At 36.5% G+C, this 17,500-nt stretch overlaps 1 protein-coding gene across 1 annotated transcript in view; it reads right to left on the bottom strand.

The window, feature by feature from the left end:
* Positions 1-17,500, bottom strand: part of LOC106873136 (uncharacterized) — a 67,001-nt gene that overhangs the window by 48,751 nt on the left and 750 nt on the right. The gene's annotated exons all lie outside the window — the stretch shown is intronic.

Here is a 17,500-nt window from a genome sequence, read left to right as displayed (position 1 = left end):
TTCTAAGTTCAAATTCCGCCGAGGTCGTCTTTACTTTTCATTCTTTCGGGGTCGATAAAATAAGTACCAGTTGAGCACCGGGGTCGATGTAATGGACTTAGCTCCTCTCCATAAATTACCGGCCTTGTGCTAAAATCTGAAATAAATTACAGGTTGAATCTGCCCAACAAGCTTCTATATAGTTTCCATTCATGCGATTTCACTGACAAAGGTATGTGTCGGCTCGAGGACACTAAAAATGATATTTTCCCAAGATACTCCGCAATGAGATCGATCTCTTTTAAACCGTTCAGCCATACTGCATCTGGAGAGTGAGGTAGATCGGCAACAAAGTAAGTATTAGGGTTGAACCGGAAATTTAGGGTCTAAAATGCGGACGGAAAGGTTTGGTTTTTAAACACGCCTGATAGCCATTGTTATTTCAAAGAAACTATTAAGAACATAATAAAATCGGACAAGAAAATAATAAAACTAATAGACCTAATATCAAATGATCGTAAACAGACAATTGATTACATTGTAACGAGTGCCAAGTTTTAAAGAAAAACTGTAAACAGAAACATGTGAGACAGAATTAGTAGTATTGTGTATTGGGAATATTGCCATCACGACTAAGTAAACTCGGGTGAATAGAGAAACCATTTCTTAACAATGAATGCTTTAAGATTTATCGAAACCTGTTAATAGCGTTCTTTTAATCTCCTTCACTTTTAGGCTCACGTAATACATACATACATACATACAGAAGTGTGACGAAAGAACTCTGGCCGAAATAAGATTAAGATTAAGATTAATGTAATATAAAGCTGAAAAAAAAAAAAAAAAAAAAAGAAAATTAACACCAAATATACAGTGCGTGTGTTTTTATTGGCTAAACTGGCAACATGACCATCCCCAAGTACAACAACAATATATATATATAGTTTTAGGGAAAATAACCAATTTTCAAGAAATTTAATTTTAATTTTTTATAAATTGATTTTAATTGAGTTTTTTACCTGTAATTTTGGATTTTGTCCCTAATAATATTATATATATATATATATATATCATGAGGTAGATGGATCGATTCAGAAATAATATACCGGAATTTTCCTTGTGTCAGTCATAGGACGGCGGCCATGTTGGGGAGCTACGTCGAAGAGGTTAAGCCGAACGAATCGACTTCAAATCTTGGGCCATGTATCTTCTGCTATAGCCTTGGGCCAATTAAAGCCTTGTGAGTGGATTTGGTAGACGGAAACCGAAAGAAGCACGTCGTGTGTGTGTGTGTGTGTGTAATATTTCTCTGTTTTTTCCCGTCATTATTTTCATATATATTCACTGCTTTCTTCCAAGGAATCTAATGCTCTTAGCTTAGTTTTTCTTTGGGGCTGGCCAGATTGGAGCAATCTCGAGTATAACCAGCCGAAATTGCAAAGATAATCTGGAACTTGACCGAGGAAAGAAAACTCCGAATGACCCGTCCTTGTTTTCTTTGTATCGTCTGTCTGGATGTCTAGTTGTCTCTTTTTGTATCACCTAACTGTTTGGATGTTTTGCGTTCTTGTCCCATTTTTGCATGTATATATATATATATATATATATATATATATATATATATATATATATATATATATATATATATATATATATATATACGTACATATGTGTGTGTGCGTTTTGTGTCTGTGTTTGTCCACTCCCGCATCGACTGACAACCGGTGTTGGTGTGTTTATATCTCTGTAACTTAGCGCTTCGACTAAAGAGTCCGATAGAACAAGCATCAGGCTTAAAAATAAAAAAAAAGTAATGGGGGTCGATTAGTTCGACTAAAATTCTTCAAGCCGATGCCCCAGGATGACTGCAGTCGAATGACTGTAACAAGTAAAAGATGGAAGATAATGACAACAGCTTGGAGTAAGGCGAAATAAAACAATATAAACTGAAACACCTTTCAAAGGGACACAACAGAATATTTGTATCCGACGCGAAATCACATTCTATGGGTTAACAGCTTCAAACGGAATCCATTCGGTCATACAACATTATTATAGAAAATGGTATTTTTTTCTTTTAACCGAAATCTCTTCATTACAGTAACACCTTCTCAAAATAAAAGAAACAATTTTGTTGTGTCTTAGGAGGTTCATTACACCAATAATAACGACACACGCACTGGCTCACTATTACTTCTTCATTGTTAGCAAATTGGCTAAATACCTAACCAACTACAATACTGTGTCTCTAACTTTGTGTTTGTGTTTGTGTTTGTCCTCAATGACCGCTTGACAACAGGTGTTGGTTTGTTTGCATCCCCGTGACGAAGCGGTTCGGCAAAGGGGACAGGTAGATTTAGCACCCGTTTTCAAAAATAATAACAACTGGAGTCGATTCGTTTGACTATAATCCTTCAAGGTGGTGCTCCAGCATGGCCACAGTCCAGCGAGTGAAACAAGTAAATGGTCTAAGGTAAGGAAAAACGTATCACTTCAATCGATTTCTTGACTGATTCCAATAATTTGAACTCTGCCAATTTTTGAATAATGCAATACACAGCAAAGCAACGTAGTTTTGATTTTTGGCAATCTTCTTGGCTTTGTAATAAATCATTCTGTTAATAATCGGTAATTTAGTAAGGTTAGGTAATGGTCTCGACCTAAGAATTCTCTACCATAACATTAATGCAACGACGAGTGAAGTTCATAGGAATTTCTCCAAGGAACACGAGTTACACAACATAAATTTGATACAAAAGACAAAGCGAAACGAATGACGACACTTGGTGTGTCCAGTAACACAGCCTTGCTTGGCTTCACACACATTCACACGAATACACACACATATACGCACACACAGACACAAACACACACATATAGATACATCCCACCCGCTAAAAGTTACAGCTTTTGACGAAAAAGCTGTAACTAAACACTGCATGATAATTTATTCAATATTTTACTGTTTCAGACATCTTCTTGTCGGGTTAATAATAATAATAATAATAATAATAATAATAATAATAATAATAATAATAATAAGAGCTGGGACCTACATACACTGCAAGCTATGCCAACACTATGAAATAACAATAGAAAAAAGATGGTATAGGCACACGCCAGTAAAGGTCACAGAAAACGAGAAAGCAACCATACTCTGGGATATGCCAATACAGACAGATAGAGAAATTAAGGCCAATAGGCCAGATATAGTTGTCAGAGATCACGAAGAAAAAAAGATGCTTTCTAATTGATGTATCAATACCAGCAGATGACAGCGTTTCTCTAAAAGAAATGGAGAAACTTTCAAAATATAAAGACCTGGAAATAGAGGTAAATCGAATGTGGAATCTAAAAACAGAAACAATTCCTATCATTGTGGGTGCATTAGGTATGATAAAAAAATATTCAGACAAATACATAACAAAAACACCAGGACTTACAAATATATATAACATACAGAAAATTGAACTACTGGGCACTGCACACATCCTACGCAAAACACTTTCAATACAGTAACCATAAGAGCATCACAGCAAACCACAGCACATACCCAAGGCACACAGAACTGCGCTCAGTAGTGAAGTGAAAGCGCGTTATAAAAATGAAACTACTGAATAATAATAATAATAATAATAATAATAATAATAATAATAATAATAATAATAATAATGGTTAATGGCCTCTGGATTGAAATCAGAAACAGAGGGGTTTATCATAGCAGCCCAAGATCAATGCCTACCTACAAAGAACTACCAGGCCAACATATTAAAGAACGGCAGCTCCCCATTATGTCGTATATGCCAACAACAAAATGAGACCATCGATCATGTTGTCTCCATGTGCAGTCTGCTTGCGCCTACAGAGTATCTCAACAGGCATGATAGAGCTGCACAATATATTCACTGGGTAATATGCAAAAACCTGGACTTGCCCCATGATAAAAACTGGTGGGAACACAAACCACCCCCAGTACTTGAAAATGATCACATTGCACTCCTCTGGAACTTCACCATTCAAACTGACAGAAAGATAGACGCAAATAGGCCAGACATCATACTGAAAGACTTCAGACAAAAATCATGCCTCCTCATTGATATGACTGTCCCAATTGATATAAACGTATCTGTCAAGACCTACCAAAAACTGAGCAAATATAAAGATCTTGAAATAGAAATTAGCAAAATGTGGAATCTGAAGACGAAAACAATACCTATTGTCATAGGTGCCCTGGGAATGACAGCGAAACGGGCTGATTACTACCTAGCTCAGATACCAGGAAACCCCAAAATGGCTGAAGTCCAAAAGATAGTGCTCATGGGAACTGCCCATATCCTACGTAAAATACTGTCTATGTGATCTCAAATTTTAAAGCAAACATAATTTTCTTATGGTTTCTTAAACATTCACTTGAACAAAACTGTACAAATCCAAATATATGGTACCCTAGGCATAACACCTACATGAACTTCTAACTTGTTGTCTCTTGAGGTCTCTGGGTGAGACTTGGATCCAACTTGTACAAATGCAAAAAAAAAGTCAAACATAAAATAATAATAATAATAATAATAATAATAATAAAGAATTTGGAGCATGCGAACAGTAAAAGTCGTGCCTATAATAATTGGTGCGTTGGGAACAGTAAACCAAGATATAGAGAAATGGTTGAAGGAGATTGAAATAGAAAGCCCGGTAGAGCTCCTGCAGAAAGTTGCCTCTTAAGGACAGCAAGGATTATCAGGAGATGGGTGTTTCGTTCTAAGTACTTGAAAGGCTGCTGAAAACGTGTGGACACCTAATACTATAAATCCTACCGATATAAATCCTACCGATATAAATCCTACCAGGAATAAGATCAAACCTGAGCTTTGTTTCAATTTAGATGCAGTACCAGGCAGTAGCTCTCATGTCTTTTGATCTTAACTGATTGGAAGTGTTATAGTAAATAATCTGCTCAATACCACAGATTTGCTTGTCAGTTGTTTGACCATAACAAGTTGAGTATGTCCATTAGTGGCTGACGATATGTGCATCTCTGATTATGAGCAGAAGTAGTGGGGGAACAAACCCTTATTCAGAGACCTTTTGAGCGGGATGGGCTGCGCAACCTGAAAAATTTTTCAACTTGGCCCCATCTGCAAGGTCATGCATTGCTTATCTTGATATGAGATCACCATGTCACGCACATATGGTTGTGATGCATGTGACTGGTGTACCCTTATCAGACGGGTAGTCATGATGGGTATAATGGGCTTCGTATATTTTACCCCCGTGTCACTTTGATGGCATGCACTGCTCTCACACTCAATAATAATAATAATAATAATAATAATAATAATAATAATAATAATAATAATAATAATAATAATAATAATAATAATAATAATAATAATAATAATAATAATAATAATGATAAACAGAGCTGCGCTCGGTAGTGAAGTGAAAGCACGTTATAAAAATAAAACTACTGAACAATAATAATAATGATAATAATCATGATGTATTTTATGTAGTTTGTTCTTAGTGCTTGCTCTTGGGCAGCACAGATTAGAGCTTCCTTTTCCAGTTTTAAATCACTTTTAGTCATCTACAGCCATCTTTTTTCTCTGTGTGTCTTATATTCAGCATCCCTATGAAATTGACAATGCATTCTTTTCTTTACCCACCTATTTTCAGTTTCATTCGTTTTCAATTTCTTGTATAGTGCTTTATCTTTGCAATCTTTCATCCTACACAAGCCTGACCTTCTTCTAATAATAGCAGATCTGTGACATTTTTTACATACCATGCTATGTTGCTTTCTTCTGCTCTAATGCTGTGTTCGCATCCAATCAGTCCTCTTCCCTTCTTTTTCCTGGTACATACAAGTCTGTCTGTGTCACTTTTTGGGTGGAGTGACCCATATCTAGTCAAAAACTTCCTTGTCTTTCTGTCTAAGCTGTGTAGTTCGTCTACTGTCCATGTGATTACCCCTGCTCCATATATGAGGAGTGAAACCGTCCAGGTGTTGGTAGCTTCTATCTTATTCCGTCCATTTAATTTCAACTTTAAGATCAGTCTCTGTCTACGCAAGTACTCCACCTTAAATTTTTCTGCCATTTCTTTCTCCATCAATTTATCCATTTCCCAAATCCCTAAGTACTTATAGCCCGTCTCTTCTATCTGCTTTATAACCTCCCCCGACGGTATCGTTAGCCCGTCCATACATTTGATTTTGCCTCTCTTCAAGACTAACACACCACACTTTCTCAGTCCGAACTCCATTTCGACATCAGCACTGAAAGTATACATCGTATTAACGAGGGAACTGACTTGGGCTTCATCTTTACCATAAAGTTTGAAGTCATCCATGAATAACAAATGGTTGACTTTTTGTTGGCGGCTTTTGAATACATACCCAGCTTTTGCTTTCCTCAGAATCAGTGTTAGTGGTATCAAGCACAGTAAAAAGATCAGTGAGAACAGGCAGTCCCTTTGGAAGATGCCGCTCCTAATTTCTACTGTCCCTAAGCTTCTTATGTATGCTGTCAGGTCCGTCCTCCAATTCGCCATACTTTTTCCAAGTAATCGATCAACATTCGATGCAATACCAAATAGGTTCATACACACCATGATCCAAGAATATGGGATCATATCGTACGCCTTACGATAGTCGATCCATGACATGACTAAGTTACTTTTCCTCTTCTTGCACTCTAAGTACAGTTTTGTCTGTCAGGAGTTGATCCTTGGTACCTCTGCACTTACGCTTGCAACCTTTCTGCTCATGTGGCAGGACTTCATTTTTCCCCAGATGTCCATACATTGACTCTGCGACTATTCCAGTCAATAATTTCCACATAAGTGGCAAGCATGATGTTGGCCTCTGATTGTCTACTGTATTGCCTCTTTCGATGTTTTTCAAGCACAGCACTGTCCTACCAATTGTCAACTACTCTGGTGTTACTTGGTCGGCATTTAACAAGGTGTTAAGTTGTGCAACTATTCATGCATGACATTCACCAAACCTTTTGATCCAGTAGCCTTGAACTCCATTTGGTCCCGGGGCCTTCCAGTTGCCCATTTTTTTGCTGATTTCCTTCACTTCCCTAACTAAAAGGACTAGCTCTGCCTGTTTTGGACAGACTACTGTTTGTTTCAGTTCTTGCAACAATTCAACATCCTTCTTGTGCTCCTTGTCTTTGCTCTACATGTCACTCCAATACCTTTAACTTTCAATGTTATCTGGTATCAACTTTTCATCTGTACACTCTCCATTTATTTCTTTATAGAATCTCTTCCGATCTACTCTGAATAACCTATTCTGGTGGTAACCCTTCATCCTTTGGTCGTATCTTACCATCTTTTCTTTGTTCAGTTCCTCAGCTACTACTTTCAAGCCCTTTCTTTCAATGGACAAAACGGTGAAACTGTATGGCATATTACCAGCCACTGTAGGCCACTAGCTCAGAATGAATATAAGAGACGCCACGACAATATAGCAAGGCTTGTCCATTGAACACGTTGCCACAAGTATGGACTTGACAGAGCAAAAAATTGGTACTACCACAAACCTGAAGGCATCGTCGAAAATGGAAATGCAAAGATCCTATGGGATTTTATGATTCAGTGCAACCATATGAGATAGATAATAGGAAGCTGGACATAGTCTTAATTGAAAAAGAAAACAAACTATGCTGGATCATAGATATAGTATGCCCAGCTAACAAGGTATAGGATAAGGAAGAAAGAAGAGTCGAGAGATATGACGGGTTAGCTTGGAAAGTTAAGCAGTTGTGGTCGATGAAAAAGGTAGCAGTAGTACCAATAATTATCGGAGCCCTGGAAACAGTGAGCAAAAATTTCGAGAAGTACGCGGAACAAATAGGGGTTGCAATAAGGGTGGAGCATTTGCAGAAAACAGCTTGGAACCGCTCGAATACTCCTGAAGGTGATCGAAAAATAAGTGGTGTTACCTTAGTCCACTGGTAGTGAACAGCTGACACCATAGTACATCTCCAGCGTTAGAAGCTTTGCAAAGGCAATAATAATAATAATAATAATAATAATAATGATGATGATGATGATGATGATGATGATGATGATAATGATAATAATAATAATAATAATAATAATAATAATAATAATAATAATAATAATAATAATGAAAGAAAATACTTGTAGATTAATAGACGTAAGTGTTCCCACTGGTAAAAATATATCTGTAAAGGAATTTGACAAATTAAGTAAATATAAGGATCTGGAAATTGAAACACAAAAGATGTGACATCTTAAAGCAAGTGCTGTTCCTGAAATTGTAGGTGTCCTAGGTAAGATAAAAAGGGATGTCAGAAACATTTAGACAACATCCCAGGATAGCCATGTCTCAGAGAAATCCAAATGATAGTACTAACAGGTACTGCCCACATCCTCAGAAAAACCCTATCAATTTAGATGTCTGTTGTAATATATGAAGATATTTCGCTACTGCCCCTGCCACTTCCCCTCCCTCAGCTTTCAGTCACATTGTAACACCTCTTATCCTTCACTCACCCTAGGACGCTGGATGTGTCTCGGTGAATGATTGTAACAAACATGCAGACTGAAAGTTAATAATAATAATAATAATAATAATAAACTAGCGTGCCCGTAGAAATTCCATAGTGTTAGCACATTTTAAAACATTATGTTATTATATTAAACATAAGCAAGGAGTTTAAAAAAAGATCTTTTGAAATTTTGCCATTTAATCAAAACTGTAGTTTCAAATATAATCGAAAAGAACTTAGAAGAGATTGCTTATTTTCTTTCTTTTAATATGTTTGACAGCTATGATGTACTCTATAGTTTAAGGAAATAAAAGCTGAATTAAACCGATAAAACTTATTTCATATATATATATATATATATATATATATATATAATACGCTTTTCACTGTCCAACTACTACCAAGTTAATTACCAACTGAGATTATTTTCATTTCTTTTCATTTCAGTTCACCTACATATCTATTTGGGTATCTATTAATATTTCTCTCTATCTGCATATCTGGTGATATGCAGATATCACCTATCGCTCGCTCTCTCTCTCTCTCTCTCTCTCTCTCTCTCTCTCTCTCTCTCTATCTCTCTCTCTCTATCTATCTATTTATTTGTCTGTCTCTCTGTCTGTCTGTCTAACAAGCTAGCTGTCATATCTACGTTCTCTGCTGTATCTCTCTACTCTCATAATTTTTTCGTCCTTTTTTTAGTCAGGCTCATGGGCCCGGTTTCCCGGTTTCTATGGCGTATGTGTTCCCCCCAGTTCGACGGGATGCCATTCCATCGCAGCGTTACTCAAGAAACAGGAAGGAAGAGTGAGAGAAAGTTGGAGCGAAAGAGTACAACAGGGATCGCCACCACCCCTTGCCGAATCACGTGGAGCTTTAGGTGTTTTCGCTCAATAAACACTCACAACGCCCGCTCTGGGAATCGAAACCGCGAGTACGCTGCCCTAACCATTGGCCCATTCCGCCTCCATTCACCCAGTCCATCGCAGCGTTACTTATTTTTGCCAGCTGAGTGGACTGGAGCAACGTGAAATGAAGTGTTTTGCTCAAGAACACAACGCGTCGCCCGGTCCAGGAATCGAAACCACAATCTTACAATCATGATGCTGACACCCTTAACCACTAAGCCACGTGCCTCCACCTACTCTCACAATACCGATAAGTATTTAAACCTAATAACAAAAAATAAAAAAAAACAACATTAAAGTAAATATTGGCGTTGCCCCAGACTGGTCACAGCCTTCGGTTTGGAACATGTAAAACATAAAAGTGCATCATCTACAGTTACTTGCTAAATTTATTTCACTTTGATTTAACTATCTATCGATACATCTTTTAATGCATAAATGCATAAATTTAGAAATCTTCATGGCATTGTTTCACAATGTTGAACTCTCCGACTTCAATTCGAATACACAAAAGCAGAATAATAGAGACCTTTCCCTCCTCTCTCACAGCGTCCTCTTCTCGCCTTCTCTATTTTCCTCTCTCTCTTTTTCTTTCTTTCTCCCCCCCCCTCTCTCTCTCTCTATATATATATATATATATATATATCTATATCTATCTATCTATCTATTTATATATATATATATATATATATATATATATATATATATATATATATATATATATATATATATATATATGTAGGAATAAAGTATGCAATTATAACATGCGTTTTCTCCAATCCTTAAATTCTTAAATATACTCAAATACCCAAAATTTCAAGGAGTTCCTGCCTTAAAAAGAGGAGCTAAGCACAGTTATTTTGTGTTCTTTGCTACATTGGTTTCTATTAACCCATTTATTCTATCAGAAGAATTTTCATTCATTAAGATAGAAGAAATACACATAATTATATATATATATATATATATATATATATATATATATATATATATATATATATATATATATATATATATATATATATATATATATATATATATATATACCGGAGTAAGTACATGAAATGTGCAACAAGGTGGAATAAAGAGTACTCAAATACCAGAGGTACAGTAATATGCTTTATTTAAAAGCAGCAGAAATATAACAAAAGACTGCTACTCCGAGTTTCACGTTCCCGTTCATCGGACAGTTAAATCTGTCGCTTTTAAATAAAGTATATATATATATATATATATATATATATATATATATATATATATATATATATAAACAATTATAAATAAGGGCAAAAGAAAAAAAGGTTTCTATGTCAATATGCCGAGAATAGACTTTAAATCGTCAATTACTACATACAATATACATTCACTATGAATACACCTCATGCTGAAATCGAGGAAGGCAAGCAAACAGAAGTGTATATATATATATATATATATATATATATATATATATATATATATATATATATATACATATATTTCTCCATTAGAGTTATTCCCTCTCTTGGCGTAAGTATAGCACACGGCCAAAACAAACAAAAATGTAGGAACGATTAGAATAATGTTATAGACAATCCTTTTTATCATATGTACAAGGACTGAAGTTTTGAGGAAGGGGACTGACTAGTCGATTACATTGACCCCAGTGCTCGGGTGATGTTTGTTTTATCGACCCACAAGGGATGAAAGGCAAAGCCAACTCCGGCAGCAATTGAACTCAGAAAGTGAAGACGGACGAAATACCGCTAAGCGTTCCGTCCGATGTACTAACGATTTTACCAACGCACCGCCTTAATAATAATAATAATAATAATAATAATAATAATAGTAATAATGAAAAAAATAATAATAATAGTAATAATAATGGTTTCAGGTTTTAGCACAAGGCCAGCAATTTCGGAGGAGGGGTAAGTCGATTACATCGACCTCGGTGCTCGACAATAATGATGTCCTCCTCTCCCAACAAAGACAACGTATGCGTGTTTATTTTTGTTGTCGTACGACCTGCACAAATGATTTGTCTCTAGTGAATAAATCTATGTACCGTACATTATCTTACTCCCCTCCAATCAAATCGACGTTGCCTGAACGTGTGCACAGTGTACCACACGTTAGACATCGAAGTGATCGCAGGGCAACATGAAGTGTTTTGCTCAAGAAACCACGATCTTGCAAGCAACATCTTAACTACTAGGCCATAATAATAATGATAGCAATTCCTCGCCTTTGTGTGTTTCAAATATTTGTAGCTGTTAGCCTCCTTGTTTTCAAATATAATTGTTGTAAATCTATTTTTCTCAGCTTCCAAATTCTATAGGCAATTACATCAAATGTTATTTTCTTTCTATTTCACGTTACCGAAATATAACTGCTGCCTTCGAATATTGGTTTATACTCAATCATTGAACCAGACTATCGATTACAATAATGAATGTTAAATTTGCTAATTATGAACGTATTATTTCCACTGAACTAAATCTATTCATGAATACATCTGAAAAGAATTATTTAAGTAAAGGCTAATTATTAAACCAATTAAAATAATAGGACCGGAATTACTTGATAAAGTGTTTCCAAAGCCGGATACCATTTTCTTTTAAAACAACGTATAGACATTTAAATAAGTTAGAAAAATTACAAATTTTTATGAGAGTTCAAAATGGTGTTTTGTTTTGCACATCCAATTATTTGAATTTTAAATGTAAAGGTGAATCAATGTATATACATGTTAACGTAACATAACATTTGCGAAAATTCAATATATTTTGTAAGTTAACGAAAAAAATCGTCTTTTAACATGATAAACTCTGTGTAAGGCATACACGTGTGTATGCGTGTGTGTATGTGTGTCTATATTTACATGCAGACCTACAAACACTCTCTTCCACTCTTTCACAAACTCGTGTATATATATATATATATATATAGATGTAGTTCTGTCTGCATGTAAATATGCAAATATAACTGTATATAAATTTTTTTTTTTACAGAACCTGATAACTGCTTATAGATAAGTTTGTAAGTTTGTATACATGTGTGTGTCTGTCTCTGTGTACGTATGCACACACACACACACACACACACACACACATGATAAAAACAGACAAGTGGGTTATAATGTATTGCTACAATTGTTTCCGTAGGTGTTTTTATTGCCCCATAAGAATAATGCTCAGTGACTTGTTTATTTGGTAGCCTGATGAGTTGGAAGTTACGTAACATATTACGCGATCTAAATTAATTATATTATGCTTATGTCACAATAAAGATTCCCCCATCAAACAATTGTAGCAATACCAGACAACCCATTCGCCTGTTTTCATAATGTTTTTACGCCACACTTAAGTTTCCATTCATCATTGGATAATTTTGGATACAGTTGGAATTGTGGATACCCTAACAACAGTGAACTTCCTTCACTGATGCATTCTGTGATCAGATAATGGATTATTTAACTGCTTTGCGTCATTTTGTTTAGTCAATTTGTGGCGTGCTTCACTTTCATATTCCTTGATCCTTTATGGATTCATTGTAACAAAAAAAAAAACTATATATGTATACACATATATACATACATACATACATACATACATACATACATACATACATACATATACATATTTGTATATGTATGAATGAATGGATATATACTGACCGGTTTCGTAAACGGATCTTTGAACTCATAATGAATATCAGAAACAGCTGTAAGTCTACGATACACAAATAAATGTCAAGCCCAACATTTCTTCTTTTTCCTTATACATACATACATACATACACACATACATACATACACACGCATGCATACATGCACACACATACACACACATATGTATGTACATCTGCACATTTATTTACATATATGCAGTTATGAGGTAACATAGAAAAGATTTGTCTGGTATTTAGTATTATTTAAACTAACAAACATGATATTTCGTGCAGCAAGTTTAATCATCTTTGTGTTTTATACGATTTTGTCTCAAGCAAGATTTAAGGCCAGTGTGGCGTAAAGAACTATGATGAAGGAAAAGAAAGGGGTTAGAAATTCAAAAGCTGTCAATCGACACCTTAAAGGATTGGATAGTGTGGACCAGAGGAAGAGAAGATGTTGGTAGTGAGTTCGAGAGAGCAGCAGTTCGAGGAAAGAAACTATTAGAATAAAAGGATTAGCAGGAATTTTAACAGAAGAACGATGTGTCTAGGTGACACGTTTTAAAGGTCTTGACATAGGATACTAAACCAGAAAGTTCATCATAGCAAAGACCATAGAAATACTAATAGAAAAAGTACAAAGAAGATATATATTTCGATGACGAGCCAAAGAATCTAAGGTAAGAGAAGAGGACCCAATATGTTAACAACTTATATAGTTTCCTTCATTTTCTATCATGTCTCTCCGTCTGTTTGTAAGTTTTTGAATGTCTGATATGAAATACTCCTTGGATTTTGAATTAAAATACATAGTTAGATATCCATCTCTTAATATAATAATGAGCATAGTGTTTTTATATATTTGTATATATATAAATTTGTCCAAAATCGCGCATTAGGAGTGAATGGTGAAGGGAGAGGAGAGAAAATAGTAATTCAGTGAAGGAGAGGTAGTGAGAGTAATAGCCATGACTGAGAGGGAGTGAGAGAAAGTAATAGCAATGAAAGAGAGGAAGTGGCAAAGAGAGCGTCGTGTATCTTCTGCTATAATAATACTCTTGTGTATTTCTCCGCTGCAACATATGAATGGGAAAGGAAGGGGTGATCCACCGATGGAAGTGGGATGGTGAAAAGTCAACGGTGAAACAAAAGTCAAACAGCGCTTCAACTCTGTGTGAGTATATGTGTGTGCGTGTAAAAGGGTGGAATGTGAATGTTTATGTGCGTGTGTGTGTGTGTGTGTGTGTATGTTTGTGTAAAATATATTTATATATTTGAGTGAGTGCATATGTGTTTGTGTATGCTTACTTAGAAAGATACATGAAAAATAGAATTACAGACGCACACGCGCATTTACACACACACACACACACATATATATATATAAACAAACACACACACACACACACACACACACACACACATACACACACACACACATATATATATAAACAAACACACACACACACACACACACACACACACACACACACATATATATATATATAAACAAACACACTTAAAAAGGAAAGAAGTAGGCTGTAACAGTATAGAAAACCGTATTCGCTACAGACTGTGCTACTCATACATATAAATGTATATATATGCGCGCACGCGCGCACACACACACAAATTGAAGCACTGCTTGATTCTTTCACCTTTTTGTACCCTTTTTATATATAAAATACTACAATTAGCTGTCATTTTTGACGACACGGGGTCATCTAGTTAATATATATTGGGCAAAGGGTAAAGCCCGCGTACAGTCATGAATGACCATGGGATTGCTCCTAGAAAGTTCCCCTTCGAGGCACAAGTCTGGACATGGTTGTGTATGGAAGACTAGTAGTCGCTCATGCATGCCAGCCTCCCCTCTCCGCGCCACTGATGTTGTCCAAGGGAAGGGCAAAGGGACCGATGCAGCTTGGCACCAGTGACGTCGCAACTCATTTCTACAGCTGAGCAAACTGGAGTATCTTGCTCATGAACACAACACAGTCCGGTCCAAGAATCGAACTCACAACCCCTTCACCTTCATACTTAATATATATTTACACTGTTGACAGGCAAGCTACTGCAGGTTTCGTCCGAGATAAATTTCTTATGGAGTGCTTTATTTAAAAACACAATATATAGATCAGAGGGAGACGAAAACTTCTGCACGAAAACCGCAGTAACTTGCTTACGAACAGCGTGTATACATTAATGATGATACATAGATGGCTATTCTAATACTGCTTCAATTCCGTACACCAGATTATTTATTCAGCCCGGTAACCACCTGCAATATCAGTGAATGTTTTATTCACTGTTTCCTATATCGAAAGCGATAGGCCTCGTCTAAGCACCAGGCTGCGTGTACACGTCAATAATAAAACCAAAGAAGGCTAAACTGCATCTGGAGTTTTCGCTGGCCACTGCTGGGACAATTTCCGTCTCCCTCCGATATATACTGTATTTTTAAACGTGGCACATCCACAAAAGATTTTATCTCAGATGAAAACCACAGTAATTTTCCTGTCAACAGTGTATATATCTTAATTATTGTACGTAGATGGTTATTTTAATTCAATATTACCTCGGTTACGTACACTGGATTATATATAGAAGTATAGCCTACGGGCTATACATTACTTGAGTAAATGGTTTTGCAAAGAGCTAAATATGATGGAACATGGTCTAGACAATATGGAACGAGCAGCACTTTTCCCCATTTGAACAAGTCCAGAATACTTTTGGTGACTTGTGCAGTGTTTTATTGAAGCAGTTTTCTATCCACAGAAGTCTTCAAACGGAAGTTACTGACAAAAGAGATTGTTTGATTCAGCTCCAAAAAGAGCTCAAAATGAAAAATAACTCCTTCAGTATTCTACCAAACACAATCAGGTGAAGCCCCAACCCTTCATAAGTTGTGATACATATTCTTGATTTGGGTTTAGCCAGTGTACTTCGAGGACAAAGATTTCCGCAAAGAATTCATTTCTCATCTCTACTCGCGATCCAGTTTAAAAAGTGAGGTTTGGTGTTTCCGTGTATGGAGAGATTCACAGCAGCGAAGCCTTTGCTGGTGATTCACAGATGAAAAAAACCCCAAAAAACTTAAGGAACCTATTTTCCTCACTTTAAAAAGTTCTTTAGTTTCTTCAGATAATTACGAACAACCATAATGCTAACATCAACCTCGGTAGAAACCTCTCTCACTGTAATAACAGGAATTCTTTCTAAGAGTTCTCACTAGCATTTCGGCATTCCTAATTGGGAAAATTTTTCTCGGTTCATCAAGCAAATTGAAATTGCCACGTTTGAATTTTTCATTTGATTCGCAGCTTCATTCACTGCTAACCAAAAGCTTTATGAAAATCTCTGGCTGCTTCGCTTGTAATTAGAACCTCGATGAAATTTCTAAAGTACAATGCCACAAATATGCTCTTTGCTTGGTTACTGCTCAACAGGAAATTTTCCTGAAGTGATTTTACATCAATGAATGAGACCAACATTTAGAGAGCTTACAACCCCCTCTTCCACCCCACCAAAAAGCAGAGACAAAAGCAGGTTTCATACTCGTAATACAAAAGAATTTTCCATATAACCTAACATATACCTCCATTTTTTACGGCCCTCATCTCATGTTTGAGTTGCTGGAGCGCAGCAATGCCGGTTTATAGGGTGTGCCGGAGGCATTGAAACCAAGCGGGTCCTATCCCTCTCCAGCCAAAGAGGGAGATAGATATATAAATCGATAGAGAGAGAGAGAGAAGGAGAGAATGAGGTGGGGTGAAAACATTCGACCCCAAAAGGATGTAAAGCAGATGAAGCCAACCTCGGTGGTATTTGAACTCAGGGACTAGAGAACCGTAATGAATATCGCAAGGATTTTTACGGGGTGCTTTAACGACTCTGCCACTTCGCCGCCTATTCGTTGTTTGTCTCAACACACATTTATTTATAAATAGTCGACGTGGAAAAACAGAAGTTGAGAAAGACACTCATTCGATGGCTGATCTCCTTGTGCAATGAGCTTCACATGGTATGAACTGAACGTGGGGTGAACTCTAAAGTATTCTGTTAGTTGTAGCAGGCACGGGATCGAATGCAAAGCAATGAGACGATTTTTAGGAATTTAGTCTGCAGAGAGCAACTACAATTCCACCTCCAGATTTAGAGGAGAAGCAGAATCCAGTGGCACAAATTCGTCGATTGTACAGCGGTATCGTTGCTTACAACAGTGATTTCCTAATATCATGCAGTCCCTCGGATCGAACCCGGATGTCTGGAAAGTGAAGTTGTGTTCGGTGTGAAAGTGGATTATGATGAGAGCAAAATTCAATAACGAAGGTGCATGACCCAGTGGTTTCGGTGCTGGACTCATGATCGCTAAATCGTGGGTTCTATTCTTAGGCCGAGCCGCGTGTTGTGTCCTTGAGCAAGGCACGC

The sequence above is a fragment of the Octopus bimaculoides genome, chromosome 22 (genome assembly GCF_046866305.1).
Source record: "Octopus bimaculoides isolate indiv1 chromosome 22, ASM4686630v1, whole genome shotgun sequence".
In the NCBI taxonomy this organism is placed as follows: Eukaryota; Metazoa; Mollusca; class Cephalopoda; order Octopoda; family Octopodidae; genus Octopus; species Octopus bimaculoides.
This window is presented reverse-complemented; position numbering and strand designations above follow the sequence as displayed.